Source organism: Neodiprion pinetum, chromosome 7 (genome assembly GCF_021155775.2).
Source record: "Neodiprion pinetum isolate iyNeoPine1 chromosome 7, iyNeoPine1.2, whole genome shotgun sequence".
NCBI classification, from domain to species: Eukaryota; Metazoa; Arthropoda; class Insecta; order Hymenoptera; family Diprionidae; genus Neodiprion; species Neodiprion pinetum.
The window spans coordinates 5,060,341-5,086,442 of NC_060238.1; the positions used below are offsets into that span (position 1 = coordinate 5,060,341).

The window sequence follows — 26,102 nt, forward strand, 5'->3', positions numbered from 1 at the left end:
TTCTTGTTCGATATGTTGCATGACGTCAAAAGACGTCTTACTCCCGCCTGCGCGAAATTAAAGGTTCGCTGCTTTTTGCAATTTTTCGTTAACACTCATCCTGCACAGTTTGTATTTTTAACTGATGGCTTTTTTTTTTCCCCCTCCCTTCCTTCTCTTTCTCTTTTTTCACGTTTCTCTCATGCTTCTGCCTTTTTTTCTTCGCTCTTTTACTCCTATTTCTGTCAGATGATCCGCGATGAATGTATACATATATGTAACCGTACTTACCAACATCACTGTACCCGCAATCTTTAAATATTTATCCTATATGCGTTGTTTTATACAGGTTACGCGATCTTAATGAAAAATTACGTCAACGTGTTGTAAACAATATTTATTCTTGTAATATGCATTAATGTAAAAGCCGCGTTACGTGTTGCAAAGTGAAGGAAAATTTTGAAACTGACGTTGTAAAATCGGGTGTAATAAATGATACGTTAAAATTTTCTAATATTGCGTGAAGAACGAAAAAAAAAAAAAAAAAAAAAATTCGCACCGTCGTATACACGAAATAATTAAATTTTGTATAGTTTGAAACGTAGATTTCATAAGTAATTACACGAGTATAAATTTGTACAAACAGAATAAACTTCTGATTGGTTAATCAGATACGCTTAGCCAATGAGAAGATTGGATTTAATGATTCTTACGTTTGGCTGCGTAGCGATAAAGTTTGTTTTTAAATACGTGGCACGTATTCACGATTTTTTCTAAACTATTCTAGGTGTCCGTCAAAGCCATATAACGTGAGTTTAAATTATTCAACGCGTGGGGGATTAAAATTGAGATTGTAAAACCGACAAAGTAAACGCAAGTTGTGTAACAATATATTATAACAACGCTTAAATATTCTACGGATAGCACACGAAATTTCACACATCATATCGCGTTAAGGAATGTTTACAACCATTCCGAAATCACAGTTTGTTACTACAACTTACGTGCGTAATACACTCTCTTATCCTCTCTGATTTTTAACGACTTATGTTCATTCTCTTTGCGTTTGCCGAAAGATTTCCGCGAGCTTTGAAAAATAAGAGAAAATCCATGCAAAGCTTTTCGCGCAGGTGCCATTTGACTAAAATAATGGTGCTGCAACCACGTGGGTTGAATTTTATTGAGCGGACGGTTTTTGACACGGATTGAAAGTCACGTAGGCGAGAAATATGAAAAATAAAAAATTTCATCCGCTCAATTTTTATGTACACAGAGAAATTTTATTAGCAATATATGTACTGTGTTAAAATGCAGGTTTTCAATATTGTTGAAATTTCCTCTTTTCATAAAGAGGAAAAAAAAAAAATAAAAATATATATCCGATTCGTTATGTGATGAATAAATTATGGACAGAATGTAAAACAGATGAATTGTAAATTTCGATGTATAAATAAAATCTTTGGAAAAATTTATTGCAGTTCGACGGTATTTTTCAATTCAAAGCTTACGCGTAACGATAGCGGTGTGAAAAATAGAAAAATTATAAGCTTGGGTCAATTTAACGAGAAAAAAGAAACCTTGAAAAAATTAAAATGGCTGGATAAATTGTTAAATATTGTTTGAAATTTAAAGGAGAGAATTAGCTGACTCTTGAAGATTTTCTTATTTTAGTAATTATTTCTCGAGTGCACGTGTAATAAAGTTGGAAATAAGCTGACCAAATAAAGGAAAAAGCTGTTTTTTATAATACCGTGAAAAAAAATATTAATAATTCCAAGTTTCAATTGTGTTGCCGGAGAGTAATTAGCGAAACGCTCGACGTACACAGCAATGCACAAACATGGTAGGTATAAAGACACAACATTTCGGTATACCTGTACCATCGCTGTTTCATTCTCGCTCAAAAAGACTGCGCAAACAGTGGAATTCATGTCGAGGAAAAAAAATGATAACGTACAAGTGACAATACGAGACAAGAAAGAAATATCTGCTGGAGGCTAACCGGTCAGATCTAAGACGATTTTTCGAATATCCGGAGGTATTCAAAATAGCGAAAATAAAGCGGTTATAATAAATGTGTGTATTAGGGTGTTTCGAAAAAAGACGGATTTTTTTTTTTCTCATGGTGTCCAAAAATTGATAGTATATCTGAAAACAAAAATTTTGGCGCCAATACGAGCTCTTAATATCAATAGGAAGGTTTGCCTCTATCCATTTCTTTATCTTCCATTTAAATGACACGGGAAATTTTTTTTTTCATTTTTGAATTTTTATAACATCGGAACGGTTCATCGTAACAACAATCTGAAAAAAGAGATTTTTAGGAAATTTCACGCTCTACGAAAAACGTCTGAAGATCAAAGTTCCTCGGATCAACCGTTTCAAAGATATCAGCGATCAAAAATAACACTAATCAATAATTTCAAATATTTTCCAACAAAAGTACAAAAAAATATCATATGCCATATTTATATTATGTTTTATGTAAAATTACTCTATTTCTGTTGACCTGAGACTGTAAACTTTTTTTTTTGCTAATCAATTCAATACTTAACTCACCAAAAGCACAAATACATAAATACAAAGGTTAAAAATATCTCATAAATGATTTTTGTGCTTTTTGTGAGTTAAGTATTGAATTAATTAGTAAAAAAAAAAAAAAAAGTTTACAGTCTCAGGTCAACAGAAATAGAGTAATTTTACACAAAAAATAATATAAATATGGCATATGATATTTTTTTGTACTTTTATTGGAAAATATTTGAAATTATTGATTAGTGTTATTTTTGATCGCTGATATCTTTGAAACGGTTGATCCGAGGAACTTTGATCTTCAGACGTTTTTTGTAGAGCGTGAAATTTCCTAAAAATCTCTTTTTTCAGATTGTTGTTACGATGAACCGTTCCAATGTTATAAAAATTCAAATTAATTATACTATTTTGATAGTGTGATTGATAAACAGTTGCTCTCGGATTTTAGCGCGTGCGTATTAAATTTTAGCAGACGACAGATCGTGCAGTCGTTAGGAATTCACGCTGTAGGGAATAAGATAGAGAAGAGAATTAAGATAAATTACACGCAACGTTGTCTTCTGAAAACGATCAAGTCGCTAAACTGCAGTTTCGTAGGTAAAACAGGAGTTTATCATCGTTGATTTTTTCGTATCGTTCGCCTGTTCGTCACAGCAAAAATCCTCTTCCCTGAATTTCATGCCGCTTAATTGTCACGTTATCGATGTCAGTGTACACAATGACTAAACTTTTACCAAATAGCGGTAAACCGGAGCTTAATCACACCGCGCGTATGAAATTAAACAAAATGTCGACAAATTGTCGCGACAGTTGTACCCCGATTATACGCAATATACATAATGTATCTCTCGCTACTCGAGAGACTTGTTCGTTCTAGTATTCTCACGGAGCAAGGTGCGACGTGGTTATATCTGTAAAGACTTGAACTCTGTGCAATCACGAGCCAACACTTTGGCAGATCTCGTTCCGTTGGTACAAGTATACACATGCACGATGATTAATTCCACGCGATTAACAACGCGTGTGGTTAATTTTAGTTAGAAAAAGAAAAAAAGATGGGTTACGTGTAAAGTGTTTCCACGCTAAATTCAAAGTTTCATCGTCAGACGAACAACGCACACTTCGCGTATCAAATTGCCCCGCAATAGAAACGAATTGAACGTGTATAACTGTTCGAAATTTCTACACACTCCCCGAAAGTTTATCGAACGATTAATTATCTCGTTGTTTTTTTAAAAAATCAACACTTTTTTTCTCTTTGATGGGTAAAAAAAAAAAAAAAAAAAAAAGAAAAAAGTAGATCAGTTGGCGTTCGTCGGATCCGCGATTTTTACTAAATCGTGAAGGATTGCTGGAACGGTTTATTTTCTCGTCTGATTTCATGCTCTGTGGAATAATAACCACGGGTTGCATAATATCCATGATGATAACGTAATTGACACGAAATTTACACGTGATGGTGGAATAGTTTTTTTTTTTTTTTTTTCTCGAAACAGCAAATTCCTCGCATAACCATCAAGCTCTCGTCGAGGGTGAAATTGTAACTAAACTATTTTTATGCGTAGTAATTAATTTGTTTGCAGGCGGGTGAAATAACGTTCGATGAATTGTTAGTTTGGGAATGTTGATCGTTCGTACGTATAACGGGAAAAAATAGAATATCGCAAGTGTGTCGACGGCGGAAATATTGATTTTCCCGTTGCCGCTTCAATTTGCTTACGTATGTGTAATATTTTACAAATGCTTATAACGTAGTTATTTTTAATAACTTTAACCGAGATCTATTATTTCCGTAATTTTTTAGCCATTTTTTACGTCCGAACGTTGATTATCCTCCGTTCTTTTTTTTTTTTTTTTTTTTTTTTTTCAGAATCTGTCGATTGCCTACATTTCGTAAATCATTTCGTATTTAGTCGTAAACTTCACAAATATCAGTGCTTTCGCGAAATCTGACAGAAATCTTTGGCGCTTATTGTTAGACTTGAAAAACGCTAAAAGTAAATATTCTGGACATCATCTCTGTTATCGTCTAGCAATGATCCAACCGGTGCCGGTTCGCATGGAAGTCGAAAACTCCTTGGGATCCAATTTTCCTTTTTTTCTTATCTACATCTGAGCTATTTGTCCATTCTAAAAATAACCAACATCACGCAACGGAAGACTATCTATATTATTATTTGAATTATTTTTACTGCACAAGATTTGAGAGGACGTCATACAGTTTAGAAAGTGTCCAACTCTTGATATTAAAATTCTATGACCGATGAGTTTTGCAAAAAAAAAAAAAAGTCTTTCCTAATATGTTCTTTCTTGTAATTTTCAAGAAAAATCCAGGTCTAGTTGTAAGAAATGAGAAGGGAAATCAAGTGTTGCTGGAAAGAATTAAGGTTCATATCATTCTTCGTTTAGGTTAACACAGCTGCAATGAAACAAGGCAAGGGTTAGGTAAAATCTGGACACGCGACAAATTTTGATGGAGTTAATTCGCCATAGGCGGGAAATTCAAACCGTCCAATCGAAAAAGGGAAAGCAATATTTTCTGAAAAAAAAAATGAGGTTCATGGCATCCTTCGTTTATGTTTATTAGAACAGATCGATCAAACCTGTGGAAAAAAAAAAAAAAAAAATTGAGCCAACTTATCCACTGCCTTACAGAGTTCGAATCTAACGAAGCAGTGGTTGGATAAAATTTTTAAACTACTCAACGACTCTTTTTACGCAGTTAATTCACGATAGGCGGGAAATTCAAACGGTCTCAATTGAAAAGGGGGCAAAGAAACCTTTAGTTCGAATCAAATGAAGCACGGGTTTGATAAAATCTTGCAGATACTCAACCCCTCTTATTCGCGCAGTTAATTTCGCGTTAGGCGGGAAATTCAAAACGGTGAATATGAAAAAAGGTCAAAGAGCCGTGTTTGGGAATGAAAAATAGTGGATAGGCCGTCGAATAGATGAACGAATTTAAGGGATACGAGGAGAATAGTTAAGGCAGGAAAATTCAGGGTCGATGTAAGAGGTCAGGTGCTGTTACCGGGCGTCGCATGGCACACGGTATCAATTCTTGGACACCCTCAGGTGCGGAAACCTGGGACCGGCGGTCGGCGTCGGGCAATAGTTTATCGGTCCGGCGCTTGCGCCGGTGGTTCGAAACGACTGGTATCGGACAACTTTGGTACACCACCTCTGCTAGTCGTACGACGGCCGTCGTTGAAGCTGCGGATGCGTCGATTTGACGCGTCTTATCGCGCCGCGTAATCCGAACGAGTCACGGTATAAACTCGTACCGAGGTAATTGTCGTAAAGTCAAACGGATTTAACAAATCACCGGAAAAAACGAAACGAAAACCTCGACGCCCCCCCCCCCCCCTCCCCCCACCCCCCCCCCTCGCAATAAACATGGTTCAGTGATAACATCTGCAGCAACAACAACGACAACAACAATAATAATAACAATAATCATAATAATAATTAAAAAAAAAAAAAAAAAAAATAACAACAAATAAACGATACTGTAGAAAAAAAGTTCGTTGTAAGAAAAAAAAAAAAAAAAACCAAAAATTTCTAAATTACGTGCAACGTCTGCAATTACAGGTCGATTATATTCGTCACTGAGAATATAAGAGGATCAGATGCTCGGATTGACAAATGAAGTATCGATAAGTTTTTTTTTTTTTCTACCACAATTATTAAAATATATTTAACGCAGTTCGAGGTTGATTATTATACGTATGCTTACCCACATGTGTCGGAATTTTTTTTCCAAGTAAACGAGTGTGAAAACGACAGTTGTATTTGTAGTCGAAAATTACACGACTCACCGCAGCAATTATAAAACGACTAACGGTATTTAATACGTGTTGTTTTTTTTTTTTTTTTGTTCTTTTGTTTTTTTTATAATTAAACAAGTGAAGTTACTCTTTTGGTAATATTGTACATATATATACAGGAAATTTACGAAGAGGAAGAACATAAACACGTTCGAACGGTGAGTTGATTATAATATTTACATGACACAAAGTTGCAGTTTCTTTTCTTAGTCCAATTTCAAGGATTGTAATTGTGATGTGAAGAGAATAGAAAGTGAAAAATTTTTAAACGAGATTCGTATACAGGCATTATCCAGCAAATTGCAGACATTTAATCGGTGTTTTACCACAATTATCGGCCTTTTTTTTTCTCCCTCTCTTGCTCCGCACCGCGATTCACTTAATTGGACACTTCAATTGGTCGGAACGAATTCGAGGCGAGGGAAATAAAGGGAACTGAACGAAGAAATTTTATAAGTAGGGACCGGATAAGTGTGTGTTGAAAAACTAAAATTTGAAAAATTTAAACTGCATTTTCTCGCTCCAAACATGATATCTTTATGCAGAAAACCGAATAAGGAATGAAAAGGATTTAAGTAAGAAATATCTATTTACACTGAGAAAAATTTCATTTCTTATATATTAAGTAGAAAAATTGAGTAAAACAACTTGCAAAACGAGTTGCAAGAAAATCTAGCAACAGCGATCGTAATGAGAAAGAATAGCAACGGATGCTAGACTTTCCGGTAACGGCTAGAAAACTAATTTTCATTTTCTACCTGGAACAATATTTTTCGATCGTGGTAAAAAAATGAAAATAATTAAGGACTGAGCGGAAACCGGAACTAAAAATTTCTGTCCGCCTAGAAATTAATCTGAGCTATCATTGATGGCAAATAGTTAAAACGATGTAAGGAAAATTCGCTGACGCTATTGATCGAAAGAAAAGTGAACGAATTGATGAACGAATGATTATGAAGTTAGCCTCATGAAGCCTCGTATATGCTTTCGCTTTAGGTACCTAATATATCTGTAGGCCGGTTTTTACGACAAAATTTTAGCACTCGGGGCGCGTCTCGCACGCCGTTTAAATACCGAACGCATTCTGCCGTTTCTGTAATAATCGAGGAGGATGCTGTAGAGGAATTGTTGTGATCAAGCGGTTAATCGATGGAGTAAAAGTTGCACGGAAGTTCGATTTTCAAAGTAAAGCTAATCGAGGATGGTTAAAAATAATGTTGCGTTGCTGAAAGATTGTTAGAAGTATAGTAAAAAAAAAAAAGAAGAAAAACAACGAAAACGTGTCGATTGTTAATAATACGAATGAAACGACGTCTCTGCTGCAACGTGAAAATGATTATTTTACCAAACTCGAATCGCACAAGCTAAGATGTTGACAATTTGGGAAATGAATTTGTGCAGATTAGAACGTTCAAAATTGTGTTGCACACTTTTTTTTTCTTTTTTTTCGTCCGATTCTGAAGTTTTTCGGGCATATTTTGTTCACTGACAAAATTTTGGTAAAATTGTCCAATTTTCGGGAAATCTCAGGTTAGAATTAGTCGAATTATAACTCCAAAAATGTGTAATTATACAAATATAGTTATATTTTTATGCATTGCACGAATTGATTCAAATTCGTCAAATTGATTCGGGCAATTTCGAGAAATCCTTAAAGTAAAGAAAATAATTCGAAAAGTATGAGAATCGGATAAAGAAATACCAGAGTTAAATAACTTTGAAGTTTATAATTATAAAACCTGTTTTCAAACGGCTGATATCTTGACTTTTATTATCAAAAAATTCCTTATTTCGTTCACCCCGTTGAGATATTTGATTCGTCGTTATTCACTTATATCATAACCAAAAATTAAATCACCAAAAAGATTTTTTATTTTAATTTCTCTCTCTCTTTTTCCCTTTTCTCTTGATTATAAAAAAAAAAAGCTCGAAAGGCGTGACGCGGGTTTAGAGCGTGTTAAAATTGTTAGAGCCTGGCTCGAGTATAAGTAAAGAGTTGCAGATGTAGCAACGGAAAGCGTGGTTCAATTGCTCGAAGACTGCCAACCGCTCGTTGGAGAAAAGATAAATAAACATCGTGACAAGTAATGTAAGCCGAACGAAACAATTTCCGTCGAAGTTCATTACACAAAATCCGCATTATAAAACAGACGAGCCTTTCCTGTGCATACATTGTAAATTGAATATCAAGTGTTTTGTTTTATTTTGAAGTGTTTTTTTGGATTTCATTATCCTAGGTAACGACTTTTATTTGTAATTATCATTTCGCTGGAATGTAATTCAACCCTTTGAGTCATAGTGGTAATTATTCTTATATCATTTTTTTTTTTTTTTGTATGTTTTAAGAAATTTTTAAGACTTATTTATTTGCGGTTTTTTGCTATTTCCGACAGCATGTCGACTGGTTTTCAATGCCCGAGAGTAATTATTGCGATACAATGTAAATTATTATCGTTTGGAACAAATTGATTGAAAAAAATTCGTCAAAATCAGTTGAATTTTTGAAATATGATTCCAGATTCGTAATCAGCGACACCCAAAAACCGCGCAATACCAACTTGTTATAAAACTTGACACAGCACAAGAACCTGTCACTCAAAGGGTTCACTGACACAGAGAATTCGCAAATCGAAGATTAGGATTGTAAAGGACTTCAAACGCCGTTAAAAGAAAAAGAAAAATCAAAATGACAATTTTCTCAATTTTTCCAAAAAAAAAAAAATTACAATCACAGTTACACCCGTTTTATTTCTCCCATTCAATTTGAACTGAGGTGGAATTTCGAATGACGATGCATTTTTAAAAAAAAATTCGTTATCTATTTTGCAACATCCAGCGTTGACTGAAATTCAGTAAATCATAATCAAGATAAAACGTGAATTTCATTCTCGTCTTTACACCGGAATCCCAATTTTGCCTCGCCTTTGTGTTTCTCTTGTTTTTTTCATTTTCATTCGATCATCCGTACTATCCCCGCGAGTTTTTCACCAAATTCAATCAAAATCTTCATCATCAATTATATTATCGATCGTTCCTTAATTGACTCCTCCGACTGACAAATTGCAGAACGGTCAATCACGCAGACTTCACTCAAGCGCGAATTTCGAATACGCGTGTATAAAACGAATACTTGTGGAATTCCGAATTGTCGTTATAATCCGATAAACACGTACCTATCGATATAAATAACGTGGCCAAATCGATCGTCGGTTAATATTCGCCACCTGTCCGCCATAAATCATCGATAGAAAAAAAAAAAAAAAAAATAAAAAAATAAAAACGAAAATAAAGAAAAAAATAGTACAACAAATACGCGTGTATATACAAGTGATCGAAAGTACAACGTGAAACGTTGTACAATGAATAATTTATCGCGACTATCGTCGGTTGAACGAATTACAATGCAGCGTTAGATTTTTGATTGTGAAAACGAATGTAAAGGTAAAGTTGATACAAGTTGATAGTGGTAAAAAATGAAAATAATTAAGGACCGAGCGGTAACCGAGACTAAAAATTTCTCTCAGTGACACAGACACACACACACACACACACACACGCGTAATAATAATAATATAAAATCATAATCAGAGTGTGTAAAATTAGGTGTAAAACAATGTACGGAAGCCTTGATTTTTAATCAGTTTTAATCAAACAAACAAACTCGTTGAGACTTTTTTATTTTTTTATTTTTTTTCTTGTTCTCCGCTCACATGCCCACCTTTGTATTTGTGCGATAAGATTATTTGAGTGATTGGCACAAGAGCGTTAACGGAAGCAATTGATGTCTCGCCGCAAACTCTCGTATGATGATTACAGCGATGATTATCGTCGATATAACGATATATGTTCCATCCATCCGTCACTCTCTCGAAATATCATGAGCTGTGACAGCGAAAGAATCGCTGCGCGATATTGTTGCAAATAATATCTAAGCTTTACTGAAATTCTATCGCGAATATTAGGCAGGTGTTTAACTTGGTAGTCTTCTCATTATTATCATTATATCGTTTGTATTATCACCGGGAGACGATAAAAACCGATAAAAAGATTTTCTTTCACGCATGTATATTAGAATTGTTATAAAAAGAAATCGAATATTTTTTTCTCACCATCACACGTAAGAAGAGGAAATAATACGTTACAATTTAAACCCTTGATATTAATATTTAGTTCTTTCTGGCGGCGATTTTCCTTTTTTCCATTTAATTAACACGAGCGAATAATTTTAGTTATTTCTGAACTTTTGTAGCTCAGTAACGAGGCAGTTTCGATAAATATTTTTAGCAAATTCAATGCTCTGCAAAAACGCTTTCGTATAATTTTTCCGTAACTAAACTCTTTCGAAAGTTATTCGAGGTTGAAGTTAAAATCGTGTAAGAAAGTACCATGTTTTTTTCTTTCTAATGCATTTAAACCGTTATAAAATCATGTCATTCAATTAATTTTCAAGAAAAATTTTCAAGAAAAGTGTTACAAAAAACAAAAGTACATGTTACATGTATTATTAAGATTTCATTTCAATCGAACTTATTTCTGTAATAAACGAAAAATCCTGCTGCGACAATCAATTAATTTCTATCTGATTTTGTATTAGTTGACGTGTTAATAATAATTTATTCCGTTAATGTTTCGACAATTTCGTCTCACAGTTGACTAAAGTTCGTTTAATAACGACTGAAAGATCATAAATTAAGTAGAAAATAAAATGATCGATGATCGATTAACTCGTCTTTCTATTGTTGTGCGCAAAATATTTTATAATTATAAATATAATTTAGTAATTTTGCGTCTGAACTTCGGCCAGATGAATCACGAAGCTGTTGAAACTGAGATGTTAAAATTTTCGGTCTGTAATTAAAGTATCAAGTTTACTTATTAACGGAGATTAATCGTTGATTGAATTTAGGCATGCAATTAACAGATTTCGCAATTATTTCAATTTCGCACGCGATATTTTACACTTGTCGTAAAATTTCTCGTACCTGTTCAAAACCCAAAATTTTGTGGTTACCTGGTTTTATAACACGTGACGGGTATCAAATCTTATTACCGGGGGTTTGATTAAATTTCCCGTTACACCAAATCCCGAAACTTTATAAAGTATTTCAGGATCGTTTCGTGGGAATTTCTCGACTCGTGAAACACGTTAGTCGACGGTTTTGATCGTACCTTTTTCATTTGTTTTTTTTTTCTTTCACTTGGTCACGTGACGCGATAGAAATTTAAACATAGTTGAAAAATCCCAAATTTTTAAACGATAAAGCTTGGTTATTAAAAAAAATTTTTAGACTGATTGGTAAATTGTCAAATGGATTTCTTTTAACGCCAAAATCTTAACGCTTGTTTCATTTTTCTAATTATACGAATAGCTTATTTTATTTGACAATGAATTCTTCGTGTTAATTGTTCAAAAAGGATTATTAATATTAATAAGACAATGATTTTTTCAGTAAAAAATGAATTTATCGTTTACATAACTAGAAAAAATTTGAACTGCGTTCTTTTTTTCTCTTTTTTTTTCTCTTTTTCCTACCTTCCCATTTTTATTACGAGCCGTGCGACCGAATGAAAAAAAAGTTATACAGCAATTGAAGCTCTGTGATAAATCAAACTTTAATAAACAAGTTAAATTTGTCGTTTCGAAGATTGTGAAAAATACTCGTCATTAACAATATAATAGAGATAATGTCGTTCTGTTTCTAACGATCGTTGTTTATTTTTTTCTTTGTTTTCGTTTTTTTTTTTTACTTTTTCTTTTCATCCTCCTCTACATTTCGTTTGAAAAAATATTTTCACCGCAACTCGAGAGTCGGGTAGAAATACGAAAGGGAGAAAAAAAATCTTCGTCTCACAATCGGGAAATTCGACACGGAATGCCCCATGTATTCTACAAGTAGCAAATGTTTCGCACATTGTGAATCCACTTTTTTTTTGCCTCTTTTAAAAAAAAAAAAAAAACGATCGTTCGTTCGAATCGTTAAACCAAAATAATTATTTATCTACACTTGTTTCACTGTAAACTTTATCAAAAATTATATTAAAATATTATTATTATTATTATTATTATTGTTTTTTTTTTTTTGTCTTCTCGGCCATTTCGCTACGAAAAAATAAACATCACGTTATCAATAAAAATAATGTGAACATGTAAGATCTTGTTTAAAAACCTGTTTCCGTGCAATCGTTGGATTAACTATCGAATATGAATAGTACGACAGAAAAGTTTTACAACGTTGCTATTTCGATATCGTTGGAATTAAATAAATGTATTCAACCGCGGAGATTTGTTACAGTTGTCCAAATTTTACATATGTTTGGCAAAATTACTTGTCGATTGGAATTTACATGTTTTTTTTTTTTTTTTTTTCTCTTCTCTTCCTTCTTTCTCGTCGCTCGTGCGGGTCACAATATGAAAAATGAGGTATCAAGGAACCGATTTTGAGGTCTTATTTCGACCGATGATAGAGCGAAGTGATGTAATAAATCGAAACGAACTACTTGTTTAACGGGGGAATTTTAATTGCACTGATTGGTTTGCTCGTCACACATTTTTTCGACTCACGAACAATATTTGAATAATAACCGTTGTTTTGCTATGTGGGTAAAAGAAATTTGAACAAAAAAAAGAAAAATATATAACAATTTACCGGCAACTCTAACAAATGTAATAAAATACACAGTGGGTATAAAATTTTCTAATAAATTCGTTAGGCATGTATAATAATAAGTATAATTACAGACTCGAGGACAGTACATTTTTTTATTTTTTATTCTTCTCGATTGCACAACAATCTTGCTCACAGTCTGTAAAATCGATCCCAACGGTGATAATTTTCTTACCGAACTGCATTTGTACGATCTTATCGGAATTGTTTATCACGTATGTTTATTGATATATAATTATCCACTCTTCGGAATACATATCGATGCTGTGGTAATAATTATGCAACTTTTTCATATATATATATAAACAGAGATCGAGTTCATTTTTTCTGTTTAAGTATAGGAATTCTGTAAAAATATGTTTTTATGGATTACATTGAAATTCTCGATCTTTCTTAATAGTCAATCTGGGCTTATGTAATAATTAGTATAGAGATCGTTACAGCGGGAATATCTTTACCCGGTTATAAAGATAACATAAGAGAGAAGGCGATAACTGAATTATAAGAGTTATACGATAAGATATTTGAATTGAGGGGACATTCGACAAATACGTTCTCTTATTTGGACGATTTTTTTGGTCTATCGATTCACAATTCGATCTATTTCTAATATTGTCCGTACAATTAAACATATTCGAGGTATCGAAAATGCCAAATTTTTATGATACAGAGGATTTTTCTTTCTTTTTTTCGTACGATTTTTGTGGCATTGAAAAACACAAAAACCGAACGTCGCTTAAAACTAATTTTGTACAACGACAGAATGACGGAGAATTGAAAAAAGCAACAAGAAACAGCTTCCGTTAAATTGAATGTTCGAAAAATGATTTTTGTGCTTTCACTGAGAAAAATTTCATTTGTTACAGTAACTAGAAAAATTGAGTAAAACAGGTATCGGTAAAAAAAAACCGTTTGAATATTGTTGGGATTGCGAAAAACGAGGTACGCGTAAAAATTTTAGCGCCATTGTCGAAACTTTTTTGGTAATTGCGACGCAAAATCAATTTTTGAGGTTTACTCTACTTTTTTATTTAAACAAGGCTTTAACGTCAGTGCTTAGAATAAGAATGAAATCACTATTCTTCTGCTGTAAATTTTTATACGCGTCAAAAGTCGTGAAATTGAACGTTAATTTCGACAAAATGAAATCCGATTCTCATAACTGATAATTTTCAGAACTTCTCGACAGCTGACTGACGATTTTCGCGCGGAATGGCTCGTGAACAAGGGATTGGAATTTCGGTGTTATTAGGTTTACGCAAATAGAATTTGGGAAATTTGCTTCGGAGCTTCCCTCGAATTCACGGCGTATTTCAAACCTCGAGCGACAGCGAGAACCTCAAAGGCGTTGTTCTTGCCTACCGAAACGTTGATTTTCCGAACTCCGTAAATATCCCTGTTGGATAGATTTTTTTTTTTTTTTTTATTTTTATTTATTTTTTTTTTTTTTTTAATAATCACTTCGCCACGTCACAACCACGTCTTCAAGTTTTTTCCACGAATTTTATTCGTTGTCAAATTTTAGAGACAAATGTTACAAACTTCAGAAACGGGAATGAAAAGAAAAAAATACAGAACAATTGTAGCAAAATTCTAAACAATTTTAATTTATTTTTAACATAGTATTGGAGGATTTAGTTCTTTTCTTTCTTTCTTCTTCTTCTTCTTCTTTTTCTTCTTCTTCTTCTTCTTCTTCTCTTTTTTGTTTTTTTCTTTTGACACCGACTGCTCGAAAATTGCATCGTTACGTTATTCCATCGATATTATCCTGCGTGATGATAAATTTTTTGAATCAGCAAACCAACGAAGTAGAGCCAAAACTATTGCGGGAAAGAAAAAAAAAAAACGGAAACTTGAGTCACGGTAGCTGCACAGCTGGTGTCAAATAAAGTATAAAACTAAAATGTTATAGTAAGGATTTGTTGAAACAGCTGACAAGTAATATATATACATATATATTTATCCATATACCTATTTATTCCGTCATGTCAAATACGATGAGACATGTGTTTACTTGAACGTATGAACAGCGAAAAAAAAAAATGAAGGAAATAACACCTCCGGTTACGTTCGATGAGTAATATAATATGGTGCCGAAAGTAAGAAATAAAAAAATAAAAAATATAAAATCTCAAGTATCTACCAAGATAATTCTCTTTACCAAACGAAACAGCATTCGTATTTGAATGAATTTTAATTTATTTGGTCTTCTCTTTTTTTTTTTTCTTCTTCTCGTTCAACTTTCTCATCGTCAAATTTATGCCCAGTGAATTCGACGAGTGAGCTGAAGAAAAGAAAAGAAGAAGAGAGAAATAAAGAAATCGAAACAAGTAACGGCTAGAAAACTATTTTTCATTTTCTACCTAGAACTGTATTTTTCGATTGTGGTAAAAAATGAAAATAGTCAAGGACCGAGCGATAACCGAAACTAAAAATATCTCTCAGTCTGTGAAAATTAAGATTGTAAATTTCATAGCACGGTAATATAATGGTTCAAAAATTTCTCTGAATAAAGAATTGTTTTCGCCACAATTCAGCAGATAGATATTTATGCAATATGTCGGAATTTGAAGGAGACTTACTATTTGCAATTATTTATTTCGTTGTTTAATTTTTTTTTTTTTTTTTTTAAATTCAAATTCAACGTATTTAAAGGATTTCCGAGACGAGGAGCTCGTCCTTTTTTGTTTTTTACTTTTTTTTTTTTTTGTTCCAAATCTCAGTTCGTAGAAGATTAGAGAAAAAAAAAAAGTTACTCGAAGGTTTCTCTCGACAAATTGAGACAAAGCGTCTTGTTCAGCGGGACGTTGAATAATTACCGGTTATACAGATTCGCACTGTTTACTACGCGTTCACAGGAATTCGCAGATCCTCGCGATTGTAACGTAAACGAGGCGAGGCAGAAAACTGTCGCAAAATTTTACGAAAAGTTTCTGAAACGTTGCTTCAATCTCGCGATGCAGTGTGTTTTTTTCTTTTTTTTTTTTTCTTGTTCAATTAAAAACTTTTTCCCATAGACATAAATTTTCGAGTAAATTTTACACTCGTGTGGAAATTGAATTTTCGCCTATGAGATGCAATTTCTGAAAAATCGTACACGCGACGTTTTTTTTTTTTTTTTTTTTTTTCCCCTTCACGCTTTATATTACATCAGTCGTAAAAATCATCTACGTTTATTACGTAGTTGTCTTGAGATAATATTACATCGAAACAGTCAAATTAGCAAAAAATGAGAAATATATTATGGTGTGTATTTTTTATAAGGATAAAAAATTCCCGCAGGTCAACGAACTGCAGAATATTTTTTCTTTAGACAGTAAAATGTAAAGATTACGGTACCGTGTGCTTATAAATGTTGCAGAAACGTCGTTTAAATTTGTACCAATTAAATAAGGTAATCGAGTTATCTTCGTTTGCTATATTATTGCACTGATTAAGATACGACGAATTTATCTAACGCGAGTTCCTGTTTATGGTAATTCTGGAATTAAATAACCGATTGCGAGCCGGAGAATCTTGAATTCCTGCGATTGAAAAAAAAAAAAAAAAAACGTACCTGACATTCTCGAATACAGCGATAACGTTGATTATTATTATTTTCTTGCGGGTTAAAAGACATACGAAATTTAATTATTCATCTCGAAAATAAAATCACGACGAGGCTGCTAAATATATATTATATATGTTTTTTATCGAACTGCGAACGATAAGCTTGGAACAATTTTTGACACCATTATCTTTGCTCTTGACGATTTTCAAGATCGTTCTTTATTATAAAGGGAAAGTCAGGTCGATCGTTTTTGGCAGAAAATTTATATTTACGAGATTCGAAGATCTCTTTTAAAATACCGAAGTACAAAATACTGGATTAATAAGAAAAAGCTTGAATATTAATGCTGCATTTAAAAATTGTTGAAAATTTATTAGATTCATTATATTTTGTACATTTCTACGACTGCTCGATTTTGTTCAGAAGAAAAGACTAGTTTCTGCGAATTCATTGAAACGTTTCTTGTTTAATGTTGAATGTTAAAGTCTAGAAATAGTATAATTGAATTGACAAATTGAAAAAAAATATAACTTGGTGTAAAGTCGAAGGATTTTGCTAGATGTTGAAGAATTTCAAAGCGATTTGGAACGAAGCATAGACATGATCTAATCCTTTCATTGCGATTCTAATATTTTCTAGTTTTGCATTTTTAATAATAATATTTGCCTCGATGATAAATGTAGTCAATTTTCATTAATCTAATTCTTCGGAAACTCCATCGAAGGCATTTTACGCTACCGCGAATCGTTGTCACGTCCGATTTGACAAGTCTGGGGTAGGTTTGGGTTACGTTAAGTTAGGTTCCGTTAGCGTTTCGAGTGATTGAAAGTCTGATAATTCCGAGTTTCGGTATCTCGATATCATTCGGATGGATACTTTGCCGCATCATTCGGTGTTTCGAGAAATCTAGGCATGCGTGATTATCGAATTCGAGGTATCCTTTTATCTAAGATCCTCGGCTTGGATAAAAGGGTTCTCAATCATTTCGCCTTGACGTGGATTTCAGAATATATCGACCGTTAGATACCGAAAGAAATATCCTTCATTCCGAAGGGTTAATCACTCTTGAAATCTGGTGAATCTACATCTTTCCGTCAATCTTGCGAAGTCTCTCGAAATTTTGTACAAATCCACTGAAACATATTGGAGTCTCTGAAATCTTCTGAAATTTCATGAAACCTCTGAAAATCCACTGAAATTCTGTGAAACATTTTGAAATCTTCTAAAACTTTTTGAAATCCTTGAAATTTTTTCGAAATCATTTACAAACTTTTGAAATCCTTAGAAATCTTCTGTATTCTAGAAATCTTGCGAAATCCTTTGAAATATTTTGTAATTTTTGAATCTTCTGAAATTTCTTAAAAGCATTAGAAATTTTTTGACATCACTGGCAATCCCTTGACAATAAGATCCTTGGAAATCTTCTGAAATCGTCTGAAATCATTTTGTAATCTTTTGAAGTTTTTTGAAATCTTTGAAATCTGTCAAAATCTTTTGAAATAATTTGATAACTTTCGAAATCTTCTGAAATTCCTGAAACATTTGAAATATTTGAAATCTTTAGAAATCTTCTGAAATTTTGTTGTAATCTTTTGAAATCTCTGTAATATTTAGAAGTTTTGTCAAATCCTTGAAATCTTTCGAAATCCTTGTAATCTGTCAATCGGGTGTACATTAACGCGTTTGTATTTCACCCTTTGCGAATTTTTGAAACCTTCTTACTTTTCGTTTCACATATCTTACAAGCATCATGATGCACGTGAACCCGGATCTGGATACGACACATGAATGAGCAAAAAATATCTCATGTCAAAAGTACTTTGTACCTATTTTTTATCGAGAAAAAAAATTGTGTATTCAACGCGTTGATGCAAAGTCGGTGAAAATTTGAAATTTAAATATACAAATGTGAATATGCTCCGTGTTTCTTATACGACTTCAGGCATGCGTTACAACTTGCGTAAATAATGAATAAGTCAGGAGTCCCTCCAGACGCTGTACATATTACACATCATCTCAGTTCATCTCTTCTACACAGCTGCAGCTCAGCTGTATCGAGATAAAAAGGGCGGGAAAGTTCTCTGATTGAAAACGGTTCTAAAAAAAAAAAAAAATCACTCACACTGTGGGAACAAGATTTATCTGTTATATTATAATCAGTAGAAAATTTTAGACAAACTTGTCACTGGTTACAATTAAAGTCCAAGTATTGTTGTTTACTATTTTCGTTTCAATGAGAGATGTTTTTCAAAATAATGCTCACCCCTTAGTCACTAGCAAAGCCTTAGTGAAATAAAAATCTCTTACTGTCAGTATTGTGAATATATTTCGAAAAACAAATCACAAAAAAAACCAATTAAAAAAAAAATCTCGTTGAAACGAAGAAGTTGAAAAGATCACGATCGATTACATTGGATCTCGAGTAATATCACATGTATTTTTTGGTGCCTATCTTCTCAATAATCACCGATTGTGGATTTGAGGTTAAATTTTAGTTCCGATTTCCAAAAAAGTTTATTACCTACGGTCGGTAAATTATCGACAGAGTATACATTGATAGAGAATAGGTACTGATAGGAACACGATGTTCCGAACCGACTCACGAATTTTCCGTATTAATAAGTAAAATCCACGCGATAAGCAGGGGAGGAGGGGGTTGAAAATGGACTAAATACGTATCTCGTGATTAACGGACATCCGCTTTGTACAAGGGTGCGTTAAAGGTCCGGTGCTAAGAAGATCGAAAATCGTACGTTTGTCACGAAGTTACAAGGCGAGTAAATTACACTCTTGCACGTATCACTTTGCGTAACAGTTTTCTCGGTAAGTATATGCAGAGTACTTATTGTTGATGATACTCGACGTGCAGTTTGCATCTGTATAGTCCGCCGTACGTATTGTTCAGCGAATATGTGGATGGAAAATTGCAGGGGACAGGACGGCTGCAACACAAGCGTACAAATGGAGGATGAGGAACGAGAAACGGATGCGTTAATAATTGTTCGTAATTGTTGCGTTGGTATGACAATTCGCCTTTAAAAACGAGTTCCGTACAACGAGTATAATCATTCTCTGGTTATAATATTAGACGTGATGGCAACTTTGAGGTAACGCGCAGACGACGTATCAGTCATTCTGCGATCCGGCAAACAGGCCAAGGAGTCGAGGATTTTATCCAGAGATGATACACAGAGTGGCGACAGGCCGCGAAAACCGGGAATAGTCACGAGGCTGAAGTTAGTAACGTTAATGGATCGAAACTTTGAAAGAGAAATTACTATTTTGCACCCAAGAATACCTGAGGAAGGTGAATTTTTGAAAATTTCAGTTTGCCGATGCTGTATTGATATTTTAGTAAGTTTCAAGTAATCCCAAAGTTGCGAAATAACGACTTTTTAGAAAGATGCATCGGTACATTAACGTTACCAACTTCAGCCTGATGAATAGGGAAGAGACAGGAAAAAGTCAAGGAATCATGATGGACCATAGTGAAAAATGTAATATCTTTTTTTTTTATAAATCGTTTTCAAACTTCACCTATACTTCGCAAATTTGGTTGAGCCAACTTTCGGACATGGTATATTGTTTCATTTTTAATTATTCGTGTGAAACTAAGCAATGCCATGTGTTTTTTATATCCAAATTTATGTATCCATGGTGAACAACTTCGGGACAATCTTTGGTCATAAAAGATGGCTAAAATCATGGAAGGAAAAAGATCGGGAAGTCCTGAATTTTTTGACTGGAAAAGTCAGGGAATCTTATTTGAGAGAAATTTTTGCCACCCTGGTACGGTATGCTAAATACACATTTACTGGACCGATTCTGCAGGGATGAATCAACGATATTTTTTAATTGAACGTCGATCGCGTTTAAACCGATCTATCTTCATACGCATCTCTGAATTTCATCTGATGATGCTGCTGCTGCAGCTAATCTGATTACTAATGATTTATGAAATAGTTTCGCATCCCTGGTGAACGTGCATTTAATTGGGACAATTTACCGCTGGGTATTTTGCGCTTCGCGAATTAAGGAATACCTATGTAGGTTATGTGTACCTATATTCCCGTAAATGGAACGTCGATGTACCGAGTAATCCCGGGGAGAGAGAGAGAAAAAAAATTCCAAGCCCAAGAACTCTTTCCACGATCTGTTGATTCCAGACGATTCGAGTGCATCAATTGGTACACGCAGCGCCGATGATAAACAAGGTCTGCAGTTTATTAGGAAATTGCTTTCGCGAATTAGGGACTGACTTGATTAAATGGGGAATGTAATTAGCGGGACCGGCTACTGGTCGGTCAATCATTCGATGATGGATGTCGGGTCTGGAAACACGTTGGACTTTATCAGGAGCCTGTGTACAAGTTCCTGTTTCTAATTCTTCTCCGTTATCCTGGAGGACTCGGGAGCAGCAGTCTCCTCAACGCGAACACAGACTTGATCGATAACCGCAGTCTGCTAAAACGGGGTCTGTTGTTGTTACGGGAATTACAAGGAACCACCACACCAAGGCCCTTTTCACGAATCATTATCATCTCCCCGGGCAACGTTGTACAAACGCGATCCGATGTCGAGGATATTGGGTAAACAATATGAATCGTGTTGCAAAACCATTGTTCACTTTTTGCTCAACCTCCGTAACTCTGATCGGGTTTTATAACGTCATTGTTTTTTTTATCAAACCTCTTTTTTGCACAGTTTGAGATACGGAGAAACGTTTCGCCGCGTTTCAATCGTTCGTATTCTCTTCCGGTGAATGGGTTTGACATAATTTTGTCAAAAATAGCCAGGATAAGGGTTTAATTATTCGCTTATTTCGCCTCACGTCGTGATTATTAGGCTGAATCCAACCGCTGACACCAAAAGAGCGGACAAAGCAAGGTAGCCGAAAATGGTCTAATGGGTCCTGTATCCGGTATCGCTGTTTAAAAAGTCGCTGAGTCTCGCGGGTAAAAATGTAAATGGGTATAAGTTTAATCCGTACAATTACAAGTTGTTAAAAAAAAACTTTGCCGGAGACGATAAAAAGGAGAGGACAAAAAAAAAAAATACAAATTCGTTCCAATTAATGCCGCGTGTAAATGCCTAATTCATTGGAGCCTGTTATTACACTTTCCTACGCCAAAGTTTAACCCAAAGTTTTAAGTTTAATACAGAGTTAGCCAACTCGGATCAGCGGTTTATTTTACCCGTTCCTTTTAAACGAGAGGGAAGAAGAATATGAAAAATACGAGAGCACCAAAGAGAAGAAGTGAAGTTCGCCCTATTGTTCGGTAAAATGATCTCGTGATTCGATGATTACGTAGGCTTGCAAAAAAATATTTCATTTCAACCGCATGGGATGTTTTTTGGTGAATATTTAGTTTTTCGAGTGTGCTGAATCCAGTAACGACTTCCATTTCCCTCCATCACTTGGAGTATTTTTGCAAAATACAAGGTATTAGTGTAACAAATAAAAGTAAGAATAATGAAAAAAACCACCGTTTCGTCACAACGAACTAAACAATATTTCTTATGAAATTGAACAAACAATTTCTTCATGAAATTTACTTAATATTCCGTGTTCATTCTTTTTGCTTATGAAATCCTTTCTTCTTCTCTTTGACACCTCTCCGAATACGCTTCCGCTTATCATTTTCCGTTTCCGTTTTTGTACATTTATTCTTTAGTATCGCTTTGATACGTATTAATCGAAATTAAGAAATCACATTTGCATATGATTTTTAGAATCAAGAATAGGACATCGGATTTTGAGTTAAACGGTAGTTTCACTCCAAACGAACACTACAAACACTAGTTTAAGAAACAACCTGACTTGATGGAATTTTTAGTGTATTTTTTTCAGTTTCGGCGAGTAAAAATCTACGAGAAAGAGTATGAAAAAAAAACCCTGTGCAGTTTTTTGGTTGCAGACCCGTGTTAGTATTCTGACCAGTTCGGTCACGTTCTCTCCATTTTCGTCGGGACACTTTCATTCCAATCGTACTCCTCGTGCCGCTTGAATTGCCTTATTAATTGTCATACACTTGGCTAAATTGCAGTACCTAAATGGTGGATTATTGCGGCTATTTGTCAAACAAAATAGTCACGGCTTCGTTCTCAGCTTTGCCCACTCGCGCATTATAATGTATCGATCCTAAGACTCTTGCACCGAACAGCAGCGAAAAGTCGAGAAGTCTGGAGCAAACGTTTGGAGCAAAGCCGATAAGAATTAATGGACTACACCGTCCTAATCGAAAGTTGGTAAGAGAGAATAAAACCGTTCGAAAACTCTCGTGGAATTTTATTATCGCCGAAATTGGAGAACGTGAATCAAGTAACGTCTTGACTGGCTGATAGAAATAAATTTCAGCAAATTTTAATATCCGAAGCAAAGATATCAACAATTCAAGAACAAGTTTTACAGTCGGAACGTTGAAATGATAAGACTTTTTGCGTCTTTGTCTTTTTGTTTTTTCAATCCGATTCCGATGTTTCGTGTTTTTCGAATTTTCTCAGAATCATTTCCAATTACGATATACGTTTAGGAATGTTGTTTTATTCGATTTCTTCGCTATTATCGAACGCGAATAAAATCGTTGAAGAGCTTCCAGACGTTTTTTTTTTTTTTTTTTATACACTTTTCATCACCTTTGGTAAAAGCTTTTTTTTTTTCTCTTCTCTTCTCCAAACTCTTTTTCCGCACCGTCCAGCACATTTGTCCTTGGCGTGAAATTTTTATCCAAGTTTTCCATTCTTCGACAGCCGGCAGAGCTTTCGACCGATAATTTTTATTTCCACCCCCCCCCCCCCCCCAAGTTATCCCTCCTCAGTTTCGATTGATTGCAAGATAACTACGAGGACAACTTTACAGGACATAGAAAAGTGTGTCGGTTTATTATTTTTTTTTCTTATTGTATTTTTTTTCTCTGTAAAAGTTGACTGCTTTCATTTTTCTTGTTTTTTTTTTTTTTTTTTTTTTTTATTATCACTTTCATCCGCTCCATTCGCAACGATACTTTTCATCGTGCGATTTTACGATACGGTGTGTTTCGGGCATAATATTATCGCGGAATATCGGTTTGCCGGGTGATAATTTGTCGGGAATATTACATATAATCAACGCTTTAATTAATTTTCGTAAAATTGATACGTGCTCTAATACAACGTGACGTTTAGTAAGATTAAAAGTATCAGTTTTTCCGCAGTTTTTCACCCGATAAATTGATCGGACTCGACTTTACGCTTTTCGTGTGCTCCAACGGCATTCAAACGTTATAATCGCATTAGACGGATCAATAGAGCCGAATAAATACGGACAGACGTTCAAATATAACGCTGAACATCTATGCATGTTATTTACTGGCGGTTTGCGGTTTTACTTTCGCGCAGTTGTCACGTGTTATCGACGATGTGTTTCATCCTCGTAAAACACTCGGAATTTATTCACACCGCTGTCGTCGAAGTTAAAAGCCGCGTTAAAACAGAGCACTGGATATTCGAATTACCGACCGAGCGACACTTTCGACACGATTCGTATTACGAAAAAAACTAAACGTCATTTTGTCAAACGTCACTTTCGCACGCAATTAAATTCGGACGTTTAGTTATTTATTTTTTATTTTATTTTTTTTTTTCTTCTTCCCTCACTTTCGCACATATATTTTTATTGCACACTATGAAAAACTGCAATTAGCAGCTTCCCGGAACTTTTTCATCTTTCGTACAGACGATGAGACGTTTCGTTGAATACAGGCACTTCGCTTTTCCAGTCGGTAAAGTATCGCGTAATAAATTATTCATGGACGCTGCTCGCGGGAAATTGTTTAGATTTAATTATTCGCGAATTTACCGCCAACGCTGTCGACAAAGATTGGCGGGTAAAAAAAACCAACAAAAAAGAAGAAAATCCACCGTACAAGGATTGGTGAAATCGACAGCTGCTGTTTCGCAATTTATCACCTCCCCAATTTTGCCCGTCGGTCAGCGAATTTTCCTGCCAATTTTCTCAAAAGCGCAAACGAGAATTCCGAATCAGCTGAATTATGAATAAATCTTGGCAATGAATATTTTGTCACGCTTTCGCATAAGATCGCTATTCAACTATATAACGATAAATGATTTATCGTGTTCAAAAGAGCTATTCAAATCATTTGAAATGACGTTGAATGGGGAGGATTTTTTTCATCTCTTAAGCAATTGAAAGTTTATTCAATTTGGCTAACAAAAATTTTGCGTTTCTTCGAATAATTGATAAATAAGACTTGGACTTTGAATAATTACGTTTGAAATTCATCGATTAACCGATCGATCGATTCGTAGATAATGATGATTAATCGAAGGGGTGGATTAATCGCTCAACCCTTGTATTTATGTTGATTGACTAAATTTTCGATACAGTTATCTAATCCGTTCAGCAATCGTTTGGTTGTCGGGGAGTGAAATGAGAGTGACGGATGAATCGATGGATTCCAGGGATAAATTTAGGAATAAATACCGTTCGGTTTATAGTATAGGGATTCTTTCCCAAGACGAATGCCCGTTTTATACAGGGTGTTCCATTAACAAAAAAAAATAAAAAAAAAATGCTGAAACATATCGAAAACTAAGCATTGAATTGAAAAAAAAATTCTGAACAAAAGTTGTTGTTACATATCAAAGGGGACATCGGATGAACGTCCCTGTTTTTTAACAATAGGATGTTTTGTTTAAAAAACAAAATTTGGGCCTCAATGGGTCCAGCAGAGGCCCAGGGCCCAAAACTGGGACGCTCAACCGATGTACCATTTCGTATACAACAACTTTTGTTCGAAACATTTTCCAATTTAATTCTTAATTATAGATGTATTTGAGCTTTTTTTTCAAATGGAACACCCTGTATAATATGAAACGTAGTCAGTTACGAAGGTCAGAATTCAGGATTCGTAATTCCTTGGGTGCCGAGTTCAGAAAACTCGAGTCTATATGCCAAGGATAGAAGAAAACGAAGAAAGGAATGAGAGGAGAATAGAATAGGTGAGAAGAATAAAAGGAGAGGAGAGGAACGCCATCGATCTTACATTGTCCGCATCCCTTTTCGATCATTTTATTTCTCAAGTTATGAACGTCGAGTTCTTATCATCGACGCCACTCGGGAAATCCTTTTACATCTGGATTTTCACTCGCGAATAGCACTCTCTCTCTAAGGTACCTAAGGTACAAGGCAAAGTGATTGATATCATGCACGGTCACGCGGTAATCGAGTTTTATACTTACGTATGCACATACGTAAGGATCTATGTGCTAAAAATGTTTGCAAACTTCTCGCCGGAGATATCGCGATTTTTTTAAAACTTCTCTCGTACACTGGGAAAAATTTCATTTTTTACGGTAACTAGAAAAATTGAGTAAAACAGGTATCGTTAGAAAAAAAAGTGTTCGAATATTGTTGGAATTACGAAAAACGAGGCACGCGAAAACATTTCGCGCTATTGTCGATCCTTTTTTGGTTATTGCAACGCAAAATCAGTTTCTGAGGTTTACTATACTTTTTTATTTAAACAAGGCTTTAACGTCAATTTATTC

General features: G+C 34.4%; 1 protein-coding gene across 4 annotated transcripts in view; it reads left to right on the forward strand.

Moving 5' to 3' along the window:
* Positions 1-5,534: 5,534 nt before the first annotated feature.
* 5-HT7 (5-hydroxytryptamine receptor 7) overlaps positions 5,535-26,102 on the forward strand; it is an 84,359-nt gene continuing 63,791 nt past the window's right edge. For 3 of the 4 annotated variants that reach the window (XM_069137805.1, XM_046634461.2, XM_046634465.2), the window contains exon 1: positions 6,385-6,496. The gene's annotated coding sequence lies outside the window, so the exon portion shown is untranslated. Of the gene's footprint in view, positions 6,355-6,384; positions 6,497-26,102 lie in introns of those variants that run through there. The other variant, XM_046634464.2, reaches the window with a different exon arrangement.